The 22,925-nt window shown below is 42.6% G+C and overlaps 1 protein-coding gene and 1 long non-coding RNA gene across 2 annotated transcripts in view; one reads left to right on the plus strand and one right to left on the minus strand.

The window, feature by feature from the left end:
* Window positions 1-22,925, minus strand: part of LOC125722764 (uncharacterized) — a 138,944-nt gene that overhangs the window by 47,434 nt on the left and 68,585 nt on the right. The gene's annotated exons all lie outside the window — the stretch shown is intronic.
* LOC125722798 (uncharacterized) lies at window positions 7,611-9,351 on the plus strand. Its single transcript, XR_007386603.1, has 3 exons — window positions 7,611-7,674; window positions 8,248-8,697; window positions 8,809-9,351. It is a non-coding gene; the product is annotated as an uncharacterized LOC125722798 (long non-coding RNA).

A 22,925-nucleotide genomic window follows, 5' to 3' on the forward strand; every position in this document is an offset into this window, starting at 1 on the left:
TCTCCTATACATCTGCATGAGTCTCCTGGGAATAACATGATTCGAGAACAACAGTAGCTATCAGTTAAAAATATATTAAAATATTTCCACAGACGGACAAACTGAACGAGTTATTAGGATTACTAGCCTACGGTTTGTACGGTATATTTGCCTTTTACATTAAACAAACTCACCTTTTCCAAATGACCTTCGAAAGCTTCAGTTTTACAGACAATTGTAAAAATGAAAGTATGAGCTCACAGCGTTTTATATAGTCACAGATATTGGTGGCCACACCACAGTTCATGAATATTGAATATTGCATCAATTCTTATTTCCGGTTTGCCGTACAATTATTGGCTTAAAATGCTGTACAAGAGCCTAATGTAACCAGAAAAGCACTTAGATGTCGTATAAATTGCTTAAAAGTGAAACAAACGTCAAATGGAATCTTCTTTTTGTAGTTGACATTTTAAAGTAAACCGGTTTACGTTATGTAACCATATTTAATGTACACATTATTCCACTGATTTTTGTTATATAGGACTATTATACATTGTAATATAAAACTAATATATATATATATTATGTTAAGTTGAATGAAAAATTTTATTATTATTTATTCATTATCAGTTAGAGCACTTTATTATTTTATTTATATTTACATGTGTCACGTTTAAGTTCAGTATGTTCCCTTGGTTGACAGGACTATTACTTCCTATCTGCCCAGGCTCATAGGGGACAGTTTAGAGTCACAAAGATCGGAGTAGGAAAATAAAACTAAGATCAGGGTAGGAAGGCGTTCGTAAAAGTTGGAAAGGACTGTGTTGCTGTTTATTTAAGAAGATTATTACACATTTATATAATTAACATTCCCCTTTGTCGATAATTCTATGGAACAGATTTAAGCAGCACCAAAACGGATAACGATGGACAATATCTCCTCGCCTCTTGATCAGCACAGAGAGGCACTCGCGACTGACTTTAGAAATACTTTTAGTTCATTAGAAACTAAACTAGACCAAGTCCGGTCTGCAATGGACTCTAGTCTTAGTGAAAACAACTCCAAGCTCATGGCTAAGGTAATAAACCTAGAAGGCCAGAGCAGGCAACAAATCTTGCGTGTTTTGACTGTGCCGGAATCTATAGAAGGTGGGCGCCCTACAGAATTTTTTTCAGCATTGTTATGCGAAGTTTTCAGGAAAGAGACATTACCAAATCCAAAGGAGATCGACAGAGCCCATCGCTCACTGTCAACCAAGCTAACCCCGGGACAGAAGCTGCGTCCTGTCATCATTCACATACATCAGTACCAGATAAAAGAACTTTTGATCCGGGACCTTTTGATCTGAGAGGTTAAGTGGTACCTATTTGTGGGTGGAGCTTACTATGGGTTCTCGTTTATGATGTCATAAGCAGGATGGGGCGTATCACTTTATTCTGATTTGCCCAGGGCTTATATCCATGTATGGCAACGGACATGCTTGTGACACTTGTTGTTGATAGGGGCCCATATGGTTTGGGGGCTTGTTAAACTTTAATAGAATAAAAATGCATTACATGTATTTTTAATGTATTATTTTTAGTTACATTTTAAGGAATATAAAGCATATAGCAGGATGAATGTAAGCTAGCGCATACACGTCCCACATGCTGTTAGGAGTAGGCACAAACGTCCCGGCACTTTCAAAAAGCACTTAAACTCATTATATTCAACCAACATGTTTAAAGAAGAAGAATAAGATAAACTTTAGCGGTATTTAGCAGTGTTTTATTTCATTGTTAGGTTGAAAAAAGCATTTAACCAGCAAACTTTTATGAGGAATCACCCAGTTCCGACACCGATGGGGTTGAAAGCAAAATGAGCGAGCCATGCAGAATGCAATTGATTAGACTGTAGCACATGTGCGTAGAGACACACAGTATTTACTTTAAGGAGCCGACTCGCGGCATCAAGCAGCTGTCAAATTAGAAACAAAATGGCTACCAGCTGTCAAATTGTTGCTGATCTCATACAGACAGAGTCCACAAGAAGTACAGCAGTCCCAGCAATGCATCCTCCAAGCAATTTCCCAGATCGCGTTGTTTAAAATCGCGATTTCGATTTGAAATTGATAAATCGTCCAGCCCTAATCTGGACTCATATGCTCCAGGACTTTTATTTATAATGGATTAATTAAGTAGCATTAAGTAGCTACAGACAGAAACTTAATTGCTTACCAGCTATACTGTAGATTGCTCTATAAAAGTCAGCACCTCCCACCAGTTTAACTTTAAACACATTAAAATGCTTTTTATGGTGAAGCAGCAAAAGCAGTAAAATTTGGTTAATATTAGCAGGAAATGAATACAGTTCTGATAGGGCCGAAGCTATACATGATTTCCAAAATAGGTCCATATTTGTTTTTAGGGCGGCCAGCACCGGTTTTATTTAACTCTTTTTCAACTTCCTCCGCATTGTTTCATGAAGTTTTGTTTTCCACGCTGCCGACTCTAATCCTGCCCCCTGACATCATGTACTGACAATTCTGGCCCAGCCATCTTTAAGGGGCCGGAAAAATAAGCATCAGCCCGGTACCACAGTTTTCATTAATGTGAATGCAGGGTCCAGGCAGGAATTCAGGTTCGGTACAGCCAACGACCCTGGTGTGAAAGAGCTATGGGTGATCTAACCAGGGGAGGGAGGGTAAAGGCAGACACTCGTGATGACATGGGAAAGCCAGACACTCAGGCACACCTGGACGGGGGTTGGGATCAGCACTCACATGAGTAAGAGGCACTGGGAGAGCAGGCACACAAGGGCCAACAGGAGGACATGCAGCCAGGTAAGAATCCGGTATAATAACACTATATTGTCTGACATAGTCAGAACGAAACCTTGCAATGGGCAAATTGTTCCTCCCAGTTTAATGCTATGAGCAAACAGCTACAACAGAGCTCCGCATGTGTTATTATAAAACCATTGAGTGGTGGGATGAAAAGCTTCGAACGTGTCACATCAAAGGCAACAATGGAGGCGAAGCCAGGCATGGGGAAAACCAAAAGGGGTTTTAAATTAAAGTATAGACAGGGCAAAAGGAAATGGACCATGAGGGCTCAAAAAGGGCACAGGGCACAGCATCAATGACTGGACTGGGGAGCTCAAGACATGGAGGCACTATATACGTCACTAATGAGGGAGCAGAGGAGAGACACCTGGGCTGATCCACACAAGGGCTGTAACGAGAGGCAAGAGTAAACAAGTAACAGGTGTGGCTCATTAAAGCCACACAATGGAGAGAACGAGGGGGATGGGATGGAAAAATATGGCGTAAAGACAGAAAACAGACCTGGCAAAAACTGCTGTCAATGACACTTATGCCAGCTTTCATAAGCAAGAGGAAATCATTCATGTACTGTAAATGTACTCAGCATGAAGTTGAACTACCCTGCTAAACACTTTCACCGTGGGGATCTATTTACATTAAACACAAGGGAATGTTGCTTTGCATAAATGGAAATGTGATTTACTGGAGGAACAGGTCAGCAGCTCTGGCCATACGGTATAACCTGAGGGCTGGAGATCAGCTGCAGACGTATCAGGAGACCCAATGCAGCGAGTGATTGTCACTTATGCATATTTTTTATATTAATTATTTTATTTTTTTTTATAATAATTTATGTATAATTTATGTCTGTGTCCTGTTAATAAACACAGTAATGGAGCTGGAATACATTTCAAAACACACTTTAATGAATATGACTATGAATTTAACATATAAAACATGGCCTGATTTAATTTTATTTAATTCAAAATTTTGATGGTAAAGTCATGAAAGAAATTATCACTGGATAAACATTCAGCAGTGGTTAGCATTGTTGCCTCACACCTCTGGGACCCAGGTTCGAGTCTCCACCTGGGTAACATGCATGTGGAGTTTGCATGTTCTCCCCATGTCGTCGTGCGGTTTCCTCCGGGTACTCCGGTTTCCCCCCACAGTCCAAAGACATGCTGAGGCTAATTGGAGTTGCTAAATTGCCCATAGAAGTGCATGTGTGAGTGAATGGTGTGTGAGTGTGCCCTGCGATGGGCTGGCCCCCTATCCAGGGTTGTTCCCCACCTTGTGCCGTAACTTCCGGAATAGACTCCAGACCCCCTCGCAACCCAGAAGGATAAGTGGTTTGGATGATGGATAGATGGATGGATAAACATTTAGCTTTTTTTTAAGCAAGTTGCTTATTTGATCCTGTAATAGTGGGTCGCTGAGCCATGATTAGCCAGCAGAGACTGTTCCGGGTTTCAATCCCCAGATGGCGTTTATTACACCCGTACCACTCCAACAACACGCACTCGCACTGCCCACCGTGCTCGTCGCCCTGCTTACTCCGAATACACATGGTGGGAGCACATGCACACACACACAGACACACACAGACACACACACACACACACACTACATACAACAATAAACATTAAACACTATACATGACATAAGCCACAGCACATTTATAACAACACAAGTGATTACAGAGAAATATTTACAAAGCTGGCATCAGTCCAACCTGCTGCACTGCCCACCAGTTCCTAATACTTTGAATTATGCAGCTTAATATTTCCATTAGGGGCGGCATGGTGGTGCAGTGGTTACCACTGTTGCCTCACACCTCTGGGACCCGGGTTCGAGTCTCCACCTAGGTCACATGTGTGTGGAGTTTGCATGTTCTCCCCATGTCGTCGTGGGGTTTTCTCCAAGTACTCCGGTTTCCCCCCACAGTCCAAAAGCATGCTGAGGCTAATTGGACTTGCTAAATTGCCTGTAGGAATGCATGTGAAAGTGAATGGTGTGTGAGTGTGCCCTGTGATGGGCTGGCCCCCCATCCTGGGTTGTTCCCTGCCTCGTGCCCGTTGCTTCCAGGATAGGCTCCAGACTCCCCCGCAACCCAGTAGGATAAGCGGTTTGGAAAATGGATGGATGGATGGAATATTTCCATTAAGAAGGTACACTGTATGTTTTATTACACACCTATATTTTTGTATGACAGTCTGCTCACATGAGTCTGTAAATTATATATTGTATTACTGTAAATTATACATGTTTTAACATAATACCTACAGGACAATTTCGAAATAATTTTGACAATCCTGGCTTTGCGTGAATCAGCACAGATACATTTTCCTGTTGGTTGTATGAATTTACACCTAAAACAGACTTTAATATTCACATTTATTCACTTGCAGTTATAACCACATAATGTAAAGCAGCTTCTGATATAAATCTATAGGAAAACATGGGTGGTGAGTCAGTTACCACAGCGGTTTAAAAATAAGAATGTCCTTAAAAATTACACTGCTCAAAAAAAGTAAAGGAACACTTTTTAATGAAGCCAATTAAACTGGTCAGTTAAGCATCAGAGGGGGTTGTTAATCAGTTTTAGCTGTTTTGGCGTTACTGTAATTAACAGGTGAACTAGAGGGGCAACAATGAGAGGACCCCCAAAACAGGAATGGTTTAACAGGTGGGGGCCACTGGCATTTTTCCCTCCTCATCTTTCTTGACTGTTTTTTCACTAGTTTTGCATTTGGCTACGGTGAGTGTCACTACTGGGTTGTAGAAGGTCCTTAAGCCAACAGCAGGACTGGTATCTGCTCCTTTGTACAAGGAGGAACAAGATGAGCACTGCCAGAGCCCTACAAAATGACCTCCAGCAGGCCACTGGTGTGAATGTTTGGCACCGTGGCACCGTGGAGCTCAATTGGCATTTGCCATAGAAAACCAGAATTCGCAGGTCTGCCACTGGCACCCTGTGCTTTTCACAGATGAGAGCAGGTTCACCCTGAGCACATGTGACAGACGTGAAAGGGTCTGGAGAAGCCATGGAGAACGTTATGCTGCCTGCAGCATTGTTCAGCATGACCGGTTTTGTGGTGGGTCAGTGATGGTCTGGGGAGGCATATCCATGGAGGGACGCACAGTCCTCTACAGGCTAGACAACGGCACCTTGACTGCCATTAGGTATCAGGATGAAATCCTTGAACCCACTGTCAGACCCTATGCTGGTGCAGTGGGTCCTGGGTTCCTCCTGGTGCACGACAATGCCCGGCCTCATGTGGCAAGAGCATGTAGGCAGTTCCTGGAGGATGAAGGAATTGATACCATTGACTGCCCCCCACGCTCGCCTGACCTAAATCCAATAGAGCACCTCTGGGACATTATGTTTCGTCCATTCGATGCCACCAGGTTGCACCTCAGACTGTCCAGAAGCTCAGTGATACCCTGGTCCAGATCTGAGAGGAGATCCCCCAGGACACCATCCGTGGTCTCATTAGGACCATGCCCCGACATTGTCAGGCATGCATACAACCATGTGGGGTCCATACAAACTATACTGAGCCAGAGGTCAGCAGAGACAGGTCCGGGAGGACCAGGACGTCCACATACAGTCAATATTTTACATAAATTGCATGCAAAGATAAAAATATTTCCGTGAAGCTCAAACTGTTCCTAAGTACAAAGGAACTTTCTACTGCATTTATTATTTGTTTCACTTTTAAAATGTTTCCAACGATGTGGATTTTCCGAATGTTGAGAATCTATTTGATATTATAGTTTGATTTTTTTTTCATTACAAGTACATTGCATTACAAAAAATACATCTCTTTCAAACTTTATCTTGCTTTCACTTTTGCTTCACGATCTGCAAGAGCTGAAATGCCTCAGGCTTCTGCGTGAGAGACAGATGCACCGTGTATGTGGGAGTGAATGGCGGAAACGGAAAATGAAGGGAGTGGCTGTTTCTTTAAATGGAGATACAGTCATTGATTTGAATTTTTTGTAGTATTTAGAAATTTACATAAATTGCATGCAAAGATAAAAATATTTCCGTGAAGCTCAAACTGTTCCTAAGTACAAAGGAACTTTCTACTGCATTTATTATTTGTTTCACTTTTAAAATGTTTCCAACGATGTGGATTTTCCGAATGTTGAGAATCTATTTGATATTATAGTTAGATTTTTTTTTCATTACAAGTACATTGCATTACAAAAAATACATCTCTTTCAAAATTTATCTTGCTTTCACTTTTGCTTCACGATCTGAAATGCCTCAGGCTTCTGCGTGAGAGACAGATGCGCCGTGTATGCGGGGGCGGAAACGGAAAATGAAGGGAGTGGCTGCTTCTTTAAATGGAGATACAGTCATTGATTAGATTTTTTTGTAGTATTTAGAAATTTTAGTGTGAGAAGTGTTTCCGATATGTTGTGAGTTTTCGCCTTTTAGAAAGACACATTGTAAAACTTCTGAATGACGATTAAACTACGTAGTACAGCATGAAATGTTTGAGTCATGATATTAAACGCTTTGAACATTTATCACCAAAATGAGTTTTTGTCCAAAGAATGTTTCTGAAAATGCAAAATTCTCGATCTGGAAAGGACCTGCTGGTTTTTGACACTTATGCCAGCTTTCATAAGCAGGGGGAAATCATTCATGTGAACGAATATAATCAGCATGTAGTGAATTCTGTCTCCATTCTACTAAACACCTTTGCTCTGGGGACCTATTTACATTAAACACAAGGGCATGTCGCTTTGCATGCTGGGAAATGCAACTTAAACTGGAGGAACAGTTTAGCAGCTCTGGCACTACAATATAAACTGAGGGCTGGAGATCAGCTGCAGACACTTCAGCTACTAGCGTATCAGGAGACCTGAGGTGGTAAGTGGTCAGTGACTGTACATTATTTGTGGATATTAACGATTTTATCTTTTTTTATAATTTACATCTGTGTTCTGTTAAACACAATAATGGAGCTGGGAAACCAAGCATTTCACTACACATTGTGAAATATATTGTAGAACAATATATTAAAGAAATAAAAACTGAAATTGACATGACTTGATTTTATTTCATTCAGAAACTTGATGGTAACTTCAGTCACATAGAAAAGAAATGATCAGGGGATGAACATTTTAATTAATTTATTTGGTACTTTCATTTTTGCACTAAGGAGTTACACTACATATTTTATTACACACCTATATTGTATAAATATATTCAGTCTGCTCACAGTCTGTAAATAATATATTGTTTTATTGTAAATTGTATGTTTTTTTAACACATTATCTACAGTACAATTTGCAAGGAATTATGACATATGTGAAACTCACCACAATTATTACTAGATATTTGCTAACGTGAGAATCTGTGTGAATCAGCCCAAATTGTCCTATTTGTTCTCTGACTTTTTGTCTTAAACAGACCATAACCTTCAGGTTTATTCACTTGCAGTTATAGGCACTCAGTGCAAAGCAGCTTCGGACTCCAACCTATAGGAAAGCATGGCTGGTGAGTCAGTTACCACACTGGCTTTTCTGCTCTGCTGTCTGGGCCTCCCAGCTGTGCTCCGTCTGTCTCTCTCTGAAGCACGTAGACTGATGGTCAGAGATTCTGTAACTGGGGCATCAGCTACACTGACATCCAGTGAGCGGGACTCAGACCAGCTGATGAATCTCTGAGGTGGAGGTGTGACTGAGGGTCTTACTCTGATGGTCAGAGATTCTGTAACTGGGGCATCAGCTACACTGACATCCAGTGAGCCGGACTCAGACCAGCTGATGAATCTCTGAGGTGGAGGTGTGACTGAGGGTCTTACTCTGATGGTCAGAGATTCTGTAACTGGGGCATCAGTTACACTGACATCCAGTGAGCGGGACTCAGACCAGCTGATGAATCTCTGAGGTGGAGGTGTGACTGAGGGTCTTACTCTGATGATCAGAGATTCTGTAACTGGGGCATCAGCTACACTGACATCCAGTGAGTGGGACTCAGACCAGCTGATGAATCTCTGAGGTGGAGGTGTGACTGAGGGTCTTACTCTGATGGTCAGAGATTCTGTAACTGGGGCATCAGCTACACTGACATCCAGTGAGCGGGACTCAGACCAGCTGATGAATCTCTGAGGTGGAGGTGTGACTGAGGGTCTTACTCTGAAGGGCTCTGCTGGCTGTAAAGGGCACTTTTACAGTCATATAGGCCTTTGCTGTGTGCAGTTGCAGCACATCCTGTTTCTCTATATCTTGGTGTCTGACTGCTGGTGTTATAGGCTATATATGCTACTTTCTGCACGATTGTAAACAACCGACATATGCAAATGAGGTTTTTTATTGGCTAAGCAGAAAGGGGAAATATCTGTCTTCAGATGTAACAGGGGATGAAAAAGTACCTCCCACTATCTTTCTCTTTCCCATGAGCTCATGCTTTGTGTGGCTCTGCACTAAATAATTATTAAAATAACTGCATCATCTAAAACACCTCTGGCTGACAGTTTTTTGCACATTGTTATGAGTATTCAGTCAAACTGAGACAAATGTTTAACATTCATGGTAACTGATATTGTGTTTCTCTCCCAAAGCACCTGCTGAATTAAGAATTGTGCTTTTGGGAAAAACGGGATCTGGAAAGAGCAGCACAGGAAATGTTATCCTGGGGGAAGAGAAGTTTGGAGTTTCCTGCTTTCTTGAAAACACAACACAAATTGTCAAACAGAGGAAGGAAATGTTAATGGCAGGAAGATTACAGTAACTGACACACCAGGGATAATTGACACTGAAAGGTCTGAGGAAGATCTGAAGTATTCCATAGTATCCTGTCTCACTGAGTGTGCTCCTGGTCCACATGCCTTAGTGCTGAGAGTGGGAAGACACACCAAAGAGGAGGAAGAGTCAGTGAGGAAGATACTGAAGTGGTTTGGGGAGGAAGCCCTGAAGCACACAGTCATCCTCTTCACACATGGTGACGAGCTTGACAAACACCAGACCATTAAAAAGTTTGTAGAGAAGAACAAGGATCTGGAGGAATTTGTTGATAAGTGTGGAAATCAAGTACATGTAATTGACTCCAACTACTGGAAGATAAAAGATGGTAAACTGGGCCAAGGGTCAGGAAGACTTTCCAGTACTGGTAGATACTCATATGAATCAGAATACAGGAGCAACAGCTTTCAGATTAAACAGCTGCTGACAACTATAGATAACATGGTGACAAAGAATGGAGGCTGTTATTTCACAAATGAAGGTAATAGCAGAATCTATACAGGATGAAGCCAATAAAATAAAACAAGAGAGAAAGATTGAGGAACATGAAGTTTGGAAAGAGGCCTCAAAGAGAACCAGAAATAAGATTCTAAAATCAAAAGTATCAGGAGCAGCAGCTGCATCTTTGCTGGGGCTCCTGCTTGGAGTCGCTGTTGGAGCAGCTTTACCAGCTGTGATGTTAGTCAGACTTTTAACTGCAGCAGTAAAGTCAATCTTCGGCGGTAGAACAGCACAGAAAGTCAATGTCAAAGCTATAGCAGCAGAAGGATTGTCTGAAGTGGCAGTAAGGGGAACAGCTATAAGGATAGCAGAGACAGAAGGGGCAGTAACACATGTAGGGGCAGTACTGGGCACGTGTAGAGTTAAGGCTGAGATAGCTTTGGCTGTAATAGGAGCAGGGATACTAGCAGGAATTGGACTGGCAGTGACTGGAGGAGTTTATGCCATAGCAGGAGCAGTAAGAGGTGGGATGGCAGGAGCCAAAGCTGGAGAAACATGCGTCGATACCAACCGTGCAGCCAAGGAAGCTACAGGGCAGGCAGGGTGATCTACACTGAAGGACGTGTGGGACGCCACACAAAAGCTAGCCATGTCTAAAGAAACACAGTGAGCTTGAGTAGCATCTCTGCAAATATCTGGTGTCTGTTCACAGTGGGGGCTGTGCCCCGCATAACTTGGGCTTTTTGGATATGTTTGGCACAAGTTCCAAATGTGTGGTGATGTGTGACAAAATGTTTCTTATGACCCATAAGTGGCAATGTATTTAGAAAGAAAGAGGCTATCCCAAGAAATACTACTAGTTACATTGTAGCCATTTTGGATAGGTTTTGCTTAGGTTTGGGATAGGTTTGACACTCAGTTGCACCATTTGCGCTTTCCTCCATAAAACCTGTTGGGCTCCATCAAATGATATGAAATTGGGCACATATGTAGAAAACAAGTTCGAGAACCGCATAAAATTTAACCTAATCCACCATGTTGTCATACCCGGCTCATCCGCTCCTCGTGTGTGCCACGCCCCCTGATTACCCACGTGTATTTCCCTGATCGTCTCCAGCTTTGTCTAGTTACTTTGATTAGTCCTGTGTATTTAAGTCCTGGTCTCCCCGGTTTCCCTGGTCCGTCATTGATGTAAGTCAGCGTCTGATGTTCCCTGCACCTCGTTGTCCTCCAAATAAACTCCCGGTTTCCCTGTATCCCGCTTGCTTGCCTGCTCCTTACCCACACGATCGCTGCTCGCTGCCGTTACCTCCGCGAGCGATCGTGACAGATCTCCCGTGACACATGTAGTTTTTGAGCAATTTACAAAATGCCAAAACAGGTTTTTGTATTTTTCAACTGTTTTTGTTATTTTTGCCTGTCCATAAATTATACACAGGTTACTAATTTCAGTTATTCAGCTTCCTAAAATTAGTTGTGAGAGATCAGCTTTGATTTTAGGTAACAGGCATGTGTCTCTGACTTTTACATCTGAAGTTATAAGTTAATCATCCCTAAGAGGCAACAAATGGCCTGATCAACATGAACCCCAGGTGCAATCCATAGGGTTAATGAGGAAGCTTCAAGAGTCATTATGAACCATCAGTGATATTTTTCTCTTTCCAGGTAGCTTTTGTACTGTCTGAGATGTTCTCTGATGATCTGTTCAGTGCTCCTCAGATAAACGCCTAAATACTCATGCATGGACTGACAGCAAATGAGCAGCTGTGTCCGGCAGATCCTCTGTTTAAGAGGCAAATGTGTCTCCTTGCAATAACATCTCCTTAACTCTGATGTCAAAAACAGGATAAATGGTTTAATTCTTAACTATAAGAATCTTCGATATTGATTAAAAAAAAACACAATAAAGTTCAGCATGCTTGACTTACATAATTCTCTCTGCTTCATATTTTTGTGAGACAGGTGATGACGATGCCAAATTAGCCTTCAGAGTGACTTTCCAGCGGCTCAGGGCAGGATCATCATGGTGGGTATGGTGCACTACTGACCACAGATTGGGACGTTGTGGGTCGGTGGAAGGAGTACTTCGAAGACCTCCTCAATCCTACCGACACGCCTTCCAATACGGAAGCAGAGTGTGGAGACTTGGGGGTGGACTCCCCTATCTCTGGGGTGGAGGTCACTGAGATGGTTAAAAAGCTCCTTGGTGGCCGGGTCCCGGGGGTGGATGAGATCCGCCCGGAGTTCCTCAAGGCTCTGGATGTTGTAGGGCTGTCCCGGTTGACACACACCTGCAGCATCGCGTGGACTTCGGGGGCAGTGCCTCTGCACTGGCAGACTGTGGTGGTGGTCCCCCTCTTTAAGAAGGGGGACCGGAGGATGTGTTCCAGCTATAGGGGGATCACACTCCTCAGCCTCCTTGCTAAGGTCTATGGTGACCTCAGGATTAGGTCTCTGCTTTTTGCAGATGATGTGATTCTGTTGGCTTCATCGGAACGTGACCTTCGGCTCTCACTGGAGCAGTTCGCAGCCGAGTGTGAAATGGCTGGGATGAAAATCAGCACCTCCAAATCCGAGACCATGGTTCTCAGCCGGAAAAGGGTGGAGTGTTCTCTCCGGGTCGGGGAGGAGGTCCTTCCCCAAGTGGAGGAGTTTAAGTATCTCTGGGTCTTGTTCATGGGTGAGGGAAGGATGGAGTTTGAGATTGACAGGCGGATCAGTGCAGCGTTAGCAGTGATGTGGGCACTGCATCGGTCTGTCATGGTAAAGAAAGAGCTGAGCCAAAAGGCAAGGCTCTCAATTTACCAGTCGATCTACGTTCCTACCCTCACCTATGGTCATGAGCTGTGGGTAGTGACTGAAAGAACAACGTCATGAGTACAAGCGGCTGAAATAGGTTTCCTGAAATGGGTGGCTGGGATCTCCCTTAGAGATTGACCGAGCTCCTCAGCCTTTCCGGAGGAACTCGGAGTAGAGCCGCTGCTCTTCCGCAGGGTGGCTGGGCTCTCCCTTAAAGATAGGGTTAGGAGCTCGGTCATTCGGGAGGGACTCAGAGTAGAGTGGCTGGGGAGAGGGAAGTCTGGGTTTCCCTGTTGCCCTCGCAACCCGACCTCAGATAAGAGGAAGATAATGGATGAATGGATTGATCATTTATTTGCCATGTAAGTTTATGATATTGAATGGAATGTGTGACCATGCCCCAGTCAGTGAAAGTGTGTTCCCTACCCTTAAACCCCAGAGGGTTAAATTCATTGGGAGTGACACTGACTACCTCCGCTGTAAACAAGGCAGAGTTACACAGAGGACAGAAGGAAGCATATCGCTGAATTACCTGGACCACACATAGTAAATACACTTCAGACCAAGCAGAAGCTAGTCGACCTTTATTATTCAATTTACCATCCAATATATCAGCTGAGGAAGCAGAATTAGTAGCACTGCTAGAAGCTATTGTAACCTTGGGCTGCAAGGTTACGTAACCCCGACTACGCCACCAGAGGCCCTGCCCCTCAGGACTTCAAATTAACCCCACGACTTCCCTTTGCAGTTACATGTGCATGAACACACAGAGACGCATATCCCAGAATTAAAACAATTTATTAACAATAATTTAAAAATGAACCCTCCCAGCCAGTAAACAATTACCAGCATATGACACCAAAAACAGACAAATGGGGTTGAGAGCAAAACCCAGGTGCTGGTGGTCCAATACTATAATCACGCCTTAACCCCTTAGTCAGCCAGGGAAGGTGCTTACCTGGAAGAAAAAGGAGGAAGGGGAGACACCACACACATACACCCCAAGGGCACACATATCCAAGTGGGAGTTAATATCAAAATCACAGCAAACCACATCCTGGAGTTAATACTTCTCACCCACCCCACACTCACTCCATGCAGTGCAAGAAAACAGCCTCCAACCCCCAAACTCCAGCACCACATTCACTGGCTCTCCGCTGTAAATGGGGAAGAGACTAAACTACCCTCCAGACCTCCTACTATACCAGCCAGCACCCAGTTAGCCCCGGTAACCACACCCCCCCCTTATTCACAACAATGCCAGTACAACGCACATAATCTTACAAAACAAAACGAAATCAAAACAGGCAAAACAGCAGTGACCAGCTCCTGAGCATCAGCATAGACCCGGACACACTTGTCACCCCGAACCCAGCCTAGGAAGAAGATCAACAGCCCTTACATACCCGGAAGAGAACAGAAATGCACTCAGCCACCCCGTCCAACCCCTATTACTCATTACCTTACGCCGCAGCCGGGACACGGAACCAACCGCTCACCACCATTTCCGTCGCTCGCAGAAGTATCGCGGCAGCAATCGAACCTCCCCCACTAGCGGCTTCCCACCACTTTTATCCACGCCGATCCCAGTTCATTGCGTGTACCGCTGTTTCGACCCAATTAAGACTCCATCATGAACCGCCCCCATTTACCTAATCAGCGTCTCATACATACAGCCGGATACGGGATCCGCGGATGACGTCATCCCTAGCGATCACCGGTTACACTATGAAAGCGCACAGAACCACCGTGTATATATACCGATAGCCATTACGCATTTGGAGTAGTGCATGATTTCATCATCCAGTGGGGTTGCGAAAATTCTTAACATCCACTGGGACATCAAACAAACACCATGACGTTATCAGAAACCCTATCTCAGTAGTTAAGGTGCGAACAAACATAACTAAACACCCAGACGAGCATCAGCAAAATAACAACATTGTAGCTCAGCTAGCGAAATTAGCGGGGAAGAATGGCAAGCTGAGAATCAACAGCTTCACAGCATTAACGCCATTCAGATCAGCCCATAAACTGGAAACAGTATCAGCGAGACTTGTGGGTCTCTGATGGAAAGCTGGCACCTCCACTAGACAAAGTGGTGCCTGGTCACCATTAAAGCAGGTATAATAATCGGAAAAGGCAAATATGTCGTGTCAGAGGCCTTACAGAAGCCCATACTCACACTATACCGTGAGTTTGCGCATGTCTCAGCAAGGAAAACCTTACAAATTATACACAGCTACTTCTGCTGGCCAGCAAAGGCATCAGATGTAGAGGCAGGTGCAGAGCATGTCATGCATGTGCCACCATCAATCAGGGCAAAGCAGGTCGCACTAAATTGCACAGAGCAAATCCCCCGAAAGGCCCATGGGTGGATTTGCGAAGGGATTTCATTGGTCCGCTACCCAGTGCCATAGGAGGGGTATCGGTATTGCCTCATAATAAGTGATAAATTCTCAAAGTGGGTTGAAGCCATTCCTACGTGCAATAACACTGTAAACACAGTGATACAAGTGCTAGTGAAGCAAATCATCCCATTACAGGGGAGACCAAGGGAAACTGGATGCTATCTGAGCACCCATTTCACAGGACAGGTAATGTGAGATGTGTGCTGGATGCTGAACATCCAGTAAAAGTTCCACATCCCATACAGACCCCAGAGCTCTGGGATAGCAGACGGTAAACCACACAATCAAGGAAGGCATCCCAAGGCAGACAGCACAGTGCCATAACCGCTGGGCTGATGTGCTTCCCACAGTGCTGACTGTGCTGTGAGCAGCCCTTACAAAAGCAACAGGCATTAGTCCATATGAGCTTATGACTGGGCGAGTAATGAAAGTGTTTTGCTCATTTATTATTCAGCTTTTCACTAGGCTTAGTTTTTAGAAGCCCCCTGTTATTGAGGATGGTAGGTCACAGATATTAGTCTCCACCAAATTTAGTTGCTGGTCATTCTTTCTTTTGGTTTTCACTGATATATTCAAATTGATTCAATGTTTTTGATGCTGTATTTGAAAGTATGTATTCTCTAAAGAAGTCCTAGTGTGCTACTTGTAGTGAAAAATAAGCAGTGTGGTTTCATTTTGCAGTTGGCTGGCCGACATCCTACCCTTCAGGAGTCTCTAAGTGACTCACACTGCAGACTCCCAGACAGGCCACAGCCTCCCACTGAGCATCACAGGAAAACTAACCAGAGTCTAATTCTATGGCTGCTGTCAACATCAAACTTCTGTGTTTCTGTGCTTTTTAGAGACCCAGGCTTAACCTTCAGAAACCTACAGAGATGCAGGATGGTAGCCCACCGATTTTATTCTACAGGAATTTATTGTTAGTTGTTTTTCCGAATTCTGTGGATTGCCTGAGAAAACTGGTGCATATTAATTGTCTCTTTACCTCCAGTTCTGTAGTGGCCCTTATAGGTTAGTAGTGCCAAAGGAGTCTTTTCAATGGCTGTGATGCATCTGAATAAATATGAGCCAGTCTTGATCTGCTCTGTGTGAGCGGCCTTGGCTTCGAGGTGAAAGAAGATCCCTGTTTAGCACAGGAAGCACAAACCTGCTTTTCCTGTATCACAGGCATGGCTCCTTCCCTTGGGTGAACCTCAGCTGTTCCCCAGGAGGTCAAAGCTGTTCTTCAGCTGTATCTAAAGCCATATGTAATTTACTTCATAATCACTGAGAAAGGGGCAGGACATACAAGAATTTTCTTGTTCCTGCTCCCCTTTCACTTATGGATTGTATGTAATGAACAGTGTGTGTTTGTGGCTTAATGATGCTATTGGAAAAATTCACTAAGTGCAATAAATGAAAATTGAAAATGAGAGCCACCGGGAGTAAAAGCCATCTGCTTATTACATGTGCTTTGTCATACATTGTTGGACAATTAAATTTGTTACTATAAGTGAACATTTTGGGGCTTTTTTTGTTGTGCTTAAGTAAATTCAAAACATATGAGGCAAAATTATTAATGTTAAATTAATATGCTTTGCCTGGATATTAACTTAAATGTGTATAATATTTTACTGCAGAAATACGTGGAAATTAATTAAAGGCATTAACTGGCTCCTGAAAATAATAAGTGTAAGTGAACTGAACATTCATTCAGGGACATTGTATTTCATCCCACCTATAAAAATAAGTTTCAACAACTTAACATAGGTTTAATAATTTAAAGTTTTAAAATCATAAATCATTTGTCAACAAAATTCCTTAAATGTTTTGAGTAAAAACTAGAATTAAGCCAATTTATTTGAACCACTTAAAGGTAACACTGGGCAACACTGAATTTGTAACTGACTTAAAAGTGTCATATTCTACAGTATTCTGATGTGCTGAACATGAAAATGACCATGAAATATTTTTATTGACTCTCGTTTGGAAGATAATTCATATAGCGCATTTTCTACGTTTCACAAATTTATCTAGTAGGACTGTAACAGGGGGCGGCATGGTGGTGCAGTGGTTAGCACTGTTGCTTCACACCTCTGGGACCCGGGTTCAAGTCTCCGCCTGGGTCACACGTGTGTGGAGTTTGCATGTTCTCCCCGTGTCGTCGTGGGGTTTCCTCCGGGTACTCCGGTTTCCCCCCACAGTCCAAAAAAACATGCTGAGGCTAATTGGAGTCGCTAAAAATTGTCCATAGGTGTGTATGTGTGAGTGAATGGTGTGTGAGTGTGCCCTGTGATGGGCTGGCCCCCCATCCTGGGTTGTTCCCAGCCTCGTGCCCATTGCTTCTGGGATAGGCTCCGGACCCCCCGCGACCCAATAGGATAAGCGGTTTGGAAAATGGATGGATGGATGGATGGATGGATGGACTGTAACAACATCTTAAATAAGCCTAGAATGATGTAATATTGCACCAAATGGCACAATAATTATAATCCAGGGTTTTTTATTGCATCATTTTCTGAATAATAATGAACCTGCTAGGCGGCTGCTGAAGTAAGCTAACGTCAGCAGTGTACTAGCATGAGCAACGTCAGCATGTAATATTATGCAAGACTTCGTGGGATACAGATGAAGCTATTGCTAGATTAAACTAATTATATATTATTTATTTCATAAATTTAGTCATAACAGTAATGCCTCGAAAGTGCGTTAATAACATTGACAACTTTTGTTATATTTGTGGAGAAGTGACTTTTGCTAACCAGAAGAAAAGTATCACTTCTCAAGTGAAGAAGGCATATCAGCTTTACTTCGGTTGCAAGCTTGGCGATCAAGACAAACCTTGGGCCCCACATATATGCTGTGTTACATGTACAGCACAGCTTTCACTGTGGCTGAATGGGAAAAGACCATCAATGCCGTTTGCAGTTCCCATGGTGTGGAGAGAGCCAAGTAACCACACAAATGACTGTTACTGCTGCTTAGTTCCTCCTCTTTCCGGCGGGATTACGAAGCAGAAAAAGTCGAGAATTGTGTACCCCAACATAACCTCTGCATTGGGACCAGTTCCACATGGTGAGGGACTTCCTATTACAGAACCTCCAGCAGAATAGTCTCTTGATTCCGCTGATGAGGACGTGGGTGAGCTGACTTGTTCTTCTCCTGGTCCGTCAGCATGCTGTGATCCAGATTTTCACCGTGGTCCATCGTTAACCCCGCACAGAATAACACAGGAAGAACTAAATGACTTGGTTCGTGATTTGGAGTTATCCAAGAACAAAGCAGAACTGCTAGGTTCAAGACTCCAGCAATGGAATCTTCTAGAAGAAGATGTCACAACTACTTCTTATCGAAAGCGCCATCAGCATTTGGAGCCTTTCTTCATAAAGGAAGGTAATGATCTGGTATTCTGTTCCGATGTTGAGGGCCTCATGAATGCCTTGGGAATCACTCATGACCCAAAAGCATGGAGACTATTTGTAGACTCTTCGAAACTAAGTCTTAAGGCTGTGCTCTTGCACAATGGGAACCGTCTTCCATCTATTCCAGTTGCACATGCTGTCCACATGAAAGAGACGTACGATACCTTAAAGCAGGTACTGAATTCCATTGAGTACTGCAAGGACAGATGGCACCTCTGTGGTGATTTGAAGGTAGTTGCCCTTTTAATGGGACTGCAGCAAGGATATACAAAATACATGTGTTTCTTATGTGAGTGGGATAGCAGAGCAAGAGCACTGTGCTACTTGCAGAAGGAATGGACTCCCAGACAAAATGTAGTAGTATGATAGAAGAATATCCAGCACCCAGCCCTGGTCGAGGCTCACAATATCCTGCTACCACCACTTCACATTAAACTAGGTTTGATGAAGAACTTCGTGAAAGCCATGGACTGGACTTCGCCAGGATTCCGATACTTGCAAGAAAAATTCCCTCAACTCAGAGAAGCAAAGATTAAAGAAGGAGTTTTTGTGGGTCCTTAGATTCGAGAGCTCTTCAAAGATGACCGGTTCAACAACTTGCTGCAGGGTGTTGTAGGAATTATTAGCTCAGGTAAATTTTAATATCTCCACCAATATGTTTTGAAATTAATTAACTTTTAATTAATTATTATTTAATGCTGATTATTAACCAATTGTTATGCCGAATGGTCGGCTCCTCCAAACTCAATTGCGAATCCCCGATATCTGTTAATGTGAGACTTAAATGGGATTCATTAATAACCAGTATCGCTTAATAACCTGGGTTAGTAGGCTCGTCCAGCGAGCTGCGTCACCAGGTAATGTAAACGATCGGTAGCGAAGCTCCCCTCACGGCCAATGAGAGAGAGTCTCGCGATATTTCAGGCGAGTTTAGAGGTTTCAGAGCGTAGTAGCCAGATCGCACAGAGGCAGGGACTATTGTGAGCACTCAATGACGGAGGCTGAAGTTGTGTAAAAAGACATGCATTTATTCCTACAACTAACATAAAACAGACATTATACCTAACAAACAATAAACATGAAGTAACGGAAAAGACACAAACGATGTAATCATGAAAATGTAATGACCAGATTTAAAATGATTAACCTGAAAAGGGAAAACTGTTCTGCAAAGCAAGCAGTTTGTAGGAATATAAACCTAAAGGAATATAGCAGGTGAATAGGACAGTTTAGGTTGTTAGAAAGGAAAGGAAGTTGGTTTACTTGGATGCAGGAAAGAGGGAGGTCTTTGCAGTTGGTTGCAGTGGCTGATGAGCTGATGGGTGATGGCTCTCAGGGAGGCGCGGTGTTTGCAGCGGTTGTTGGAGTGGAGTCCCTCCGGTTCTTTCTTCTGGTGAAGCTTGGGCTGAGTTGCAGTTCTTTGGGTCTTCACCGACGGGCTTTAAGAACGCTGCTTGTTTCTCCGTTTTCTTCTCTTTTTCTTTTCTTCTTCTCCCGATTTTCTCCACTCTTTGTTCTGAGGTGCCAGGTTTTATAGCATAAGGTTCGTGATTAGGAGTGACCAGGAATTTGAGTCCTGGACCAATGGCTGACCATCCATTTGGCGGGCTTCGGAAGGGGGTCGGTATCAGTCCTTTTGGGATTTATGACCAGACTGACTTCTCTGGTAATGGTGATTTTCATTAGGCTGGTGTAACTTTTGATATATCCACTTTTGTGGTAACCATTGACCAGATTTGGAAACTGGAGTGATTTTCCTTCGGTTTGATACCAAACATGCCGTACCAGCCCAGCGGTTCACACCAAATACCATCTGTGATGATTAATTAATGACTTATATTATGCTATTATGTTATGTTCTATTACTCATACCAGTATATGGTACAGGTGGTTTAGGTTGTACCTCAACAGATATTACCCTTTATACAGACATTATATGACATATTCTCATGTCATAAGCACATCTTACCCTTAGATAGGCATGGTAGAATACAAAGATCAGATAAGGGTTGCCGAGAAATGTGGCAAAGAAAAGGGGGGGAGAAGGTTTGTCAAACAAAGAAAAAGAATCTCCAAAAGTTAAGACACATTCGAACATAACCTGTACATATCTGTATATTAAGACTAGTAGTCAAGAGTAAATACATATACAGATATACAAAAGCCAAACTTAAAAGAAACTTTCTTTGGGGTGTTCGTCCGTTCGGTGAGTGGTATGTAAGGCAGGATGTCTGGGGAGGGGGTTGTGTGCCAAGTCGAGGGGCCCCTGTCCTTGGGGTCCACTCTGCTGTCTGTAGGTCGTTAAAACTTTGAGCAATAAAAGTTGGAGTGCTGGCCTCCCTGGTTATCTATGTGTGTGGGGTCACAAACCCCCCTTTGGGGCCTAGGTCGATGTGTGCCTTCTCGTACCAGGGTAGGCCTTGTCTCAGGCCACCTGGAATTTAAGCTTTGTGATATGTGCATGGGTGATCCTACAGTGTCTACAAACTTTCTCGGGAATGTTATGGCAGAAAACTACAGGGAACTAATAGCAGACATGCTGCTGCAGTATCAGAAACTTGGCTGCAACGCGTCTTTAAAGATCCACTTCCTTCATTCCCATCTGGATTTCTTTCCTGACAACTGTGGTATAGTTAGTGATGAACATGGCGAACGTTTTCATCAAGATATCTCAACGATGGAACAAAGATACCAGGGAAAGTGGTCTAGCACCATGCTCGCTGACTACTGCTGGACACTACAAAGAGATGCTCCCGAACAGGTGTATAAGAGAAAGGCAAAGAAACCAAAGATGTAGTCTATAACTTGATTTTTACGGGTATTAGCCGTAATCCTATTACTATTGGCATTCAGTAATAGACGTAAACAATATATTGCAAATAACAAAAAAACTAGAGCCAATTTTGCATTTTAACTGTCATATTCGTGTTCAGCACATAGAAATTGATAAGAATTGGCTAATTTCATTTCAGTTACATGACTTTTGTCAAAATTTGTTGCCCAGTGTTATGGGAAAACCAACAGCAGGCCTGGTGTCCCCTCTTAGATAAGTTATTGGGCATTGAATATCTGTAACGCGAGTCACATGTAACGCGAGTCACAATGTTTCAACTGCACTTCATACTGATTTCTTTAATTGTTTCAATCATAATAGCTTTATAGTAGTTTCTAAGATAAACTACAGATGGAAGCACTTTCTTTTACCCACAATTCATATCACTTCCTGTTAGTTCTGAAGCCACACCTCATTAACAAAAACAAAAGAAATTATATCCGACTTCATCTTGAATTTCAGGTAAGTTTAAGGAATTTTTTTACATTATACTTTTAAGTTTTAAATACTGAAAAACTATATAGACTTACTTAATACTAAAGAAAAGAAAATTAAGGTAAACAAAGGCCTGTTATTGAGGTCTCTAAGTATGACTACACATCCATTATGTACATGAACATGAATACAGAGTGATGCATCTTGTTACTGCCTGCAGAATAAGGCTGTGTGTTTTTATCTTATCTTAAACTTATCTTAAACACAGATAAATTTGTTTAAAAAACATTGGAACAGATGATGAAAATTGAAACCTGGCCACTGCAGTTGATATGCACAAATCTAGCAAAGACGACACAATTATCATAATTGTGAACTTGGGTTGATTTAAAAAAAAAAAACAGAATGTAATTTTGTTTTTGAAATACATATTCAAAGTAAAGCTCAGCTTATTGTTTTTCCAGCTATCTTACTTCCATCATGCCTCTTTCTGCTGCTGAGAGACAACGTCGCCAACGTGAGAAGCTCCGTGCAGAAGGAAAATATGCTTGGTTTTCCTGATTTTAATTCGTAGTGGTCTCTTGCAAGATGTCTGAAGAAAAAGAGTAGACTTCAGCATTGCATAAATGTTTATACAAGTATTATATTTAGAAATCAGCAGTACATGTATGACTTGATCTATTTAGTAGGTAAATCATGTACACTAGATTCAGGAAACAAAGGGTTAATGCTTATTTTGATCAAATACAGAGTCACCTGGAAATTTGCTAGGTCAGAGATTAGTGTAAAATAAAAAATGCTTTTCATCTGGTGACTCAAGTGAACTTTTCCAGTTATAGGAAAAATGTAACGTGAGTCACGGTAACACGAGTCACACCAATTCTGCAAGTCCCCAAGAATATTTAGAGAGAAGTATTTTCTATTCCATCTTAATATAAGAGCCTAATGTGTTTCTAATGCATTACAAATATTCCTTTGTTCCAGTCATTTACCATTGAAGGAGACTTTTTTTAAATGTTGGCTTAGTTTTTTGCCCTTTCCTTTTCGTGTTACG

Source organism: Brienomyrus brachyistius, unplaced genomic scaffold (genome assembly GCF_023856365.1).
Source record: "Brienomyrus brachyistius isolate T26 unplaced genomic scaffold, BBRACH_0.4 scaffold42, whole genome shotgun sequence".
Classification (NCBI taxonomy): Eukaryota; Metazoa; Chordata; class Actinopteri; order Osteoglossiformes; family Mormyridae; genus Brienomyrus; species Brienomyrus brachyistius.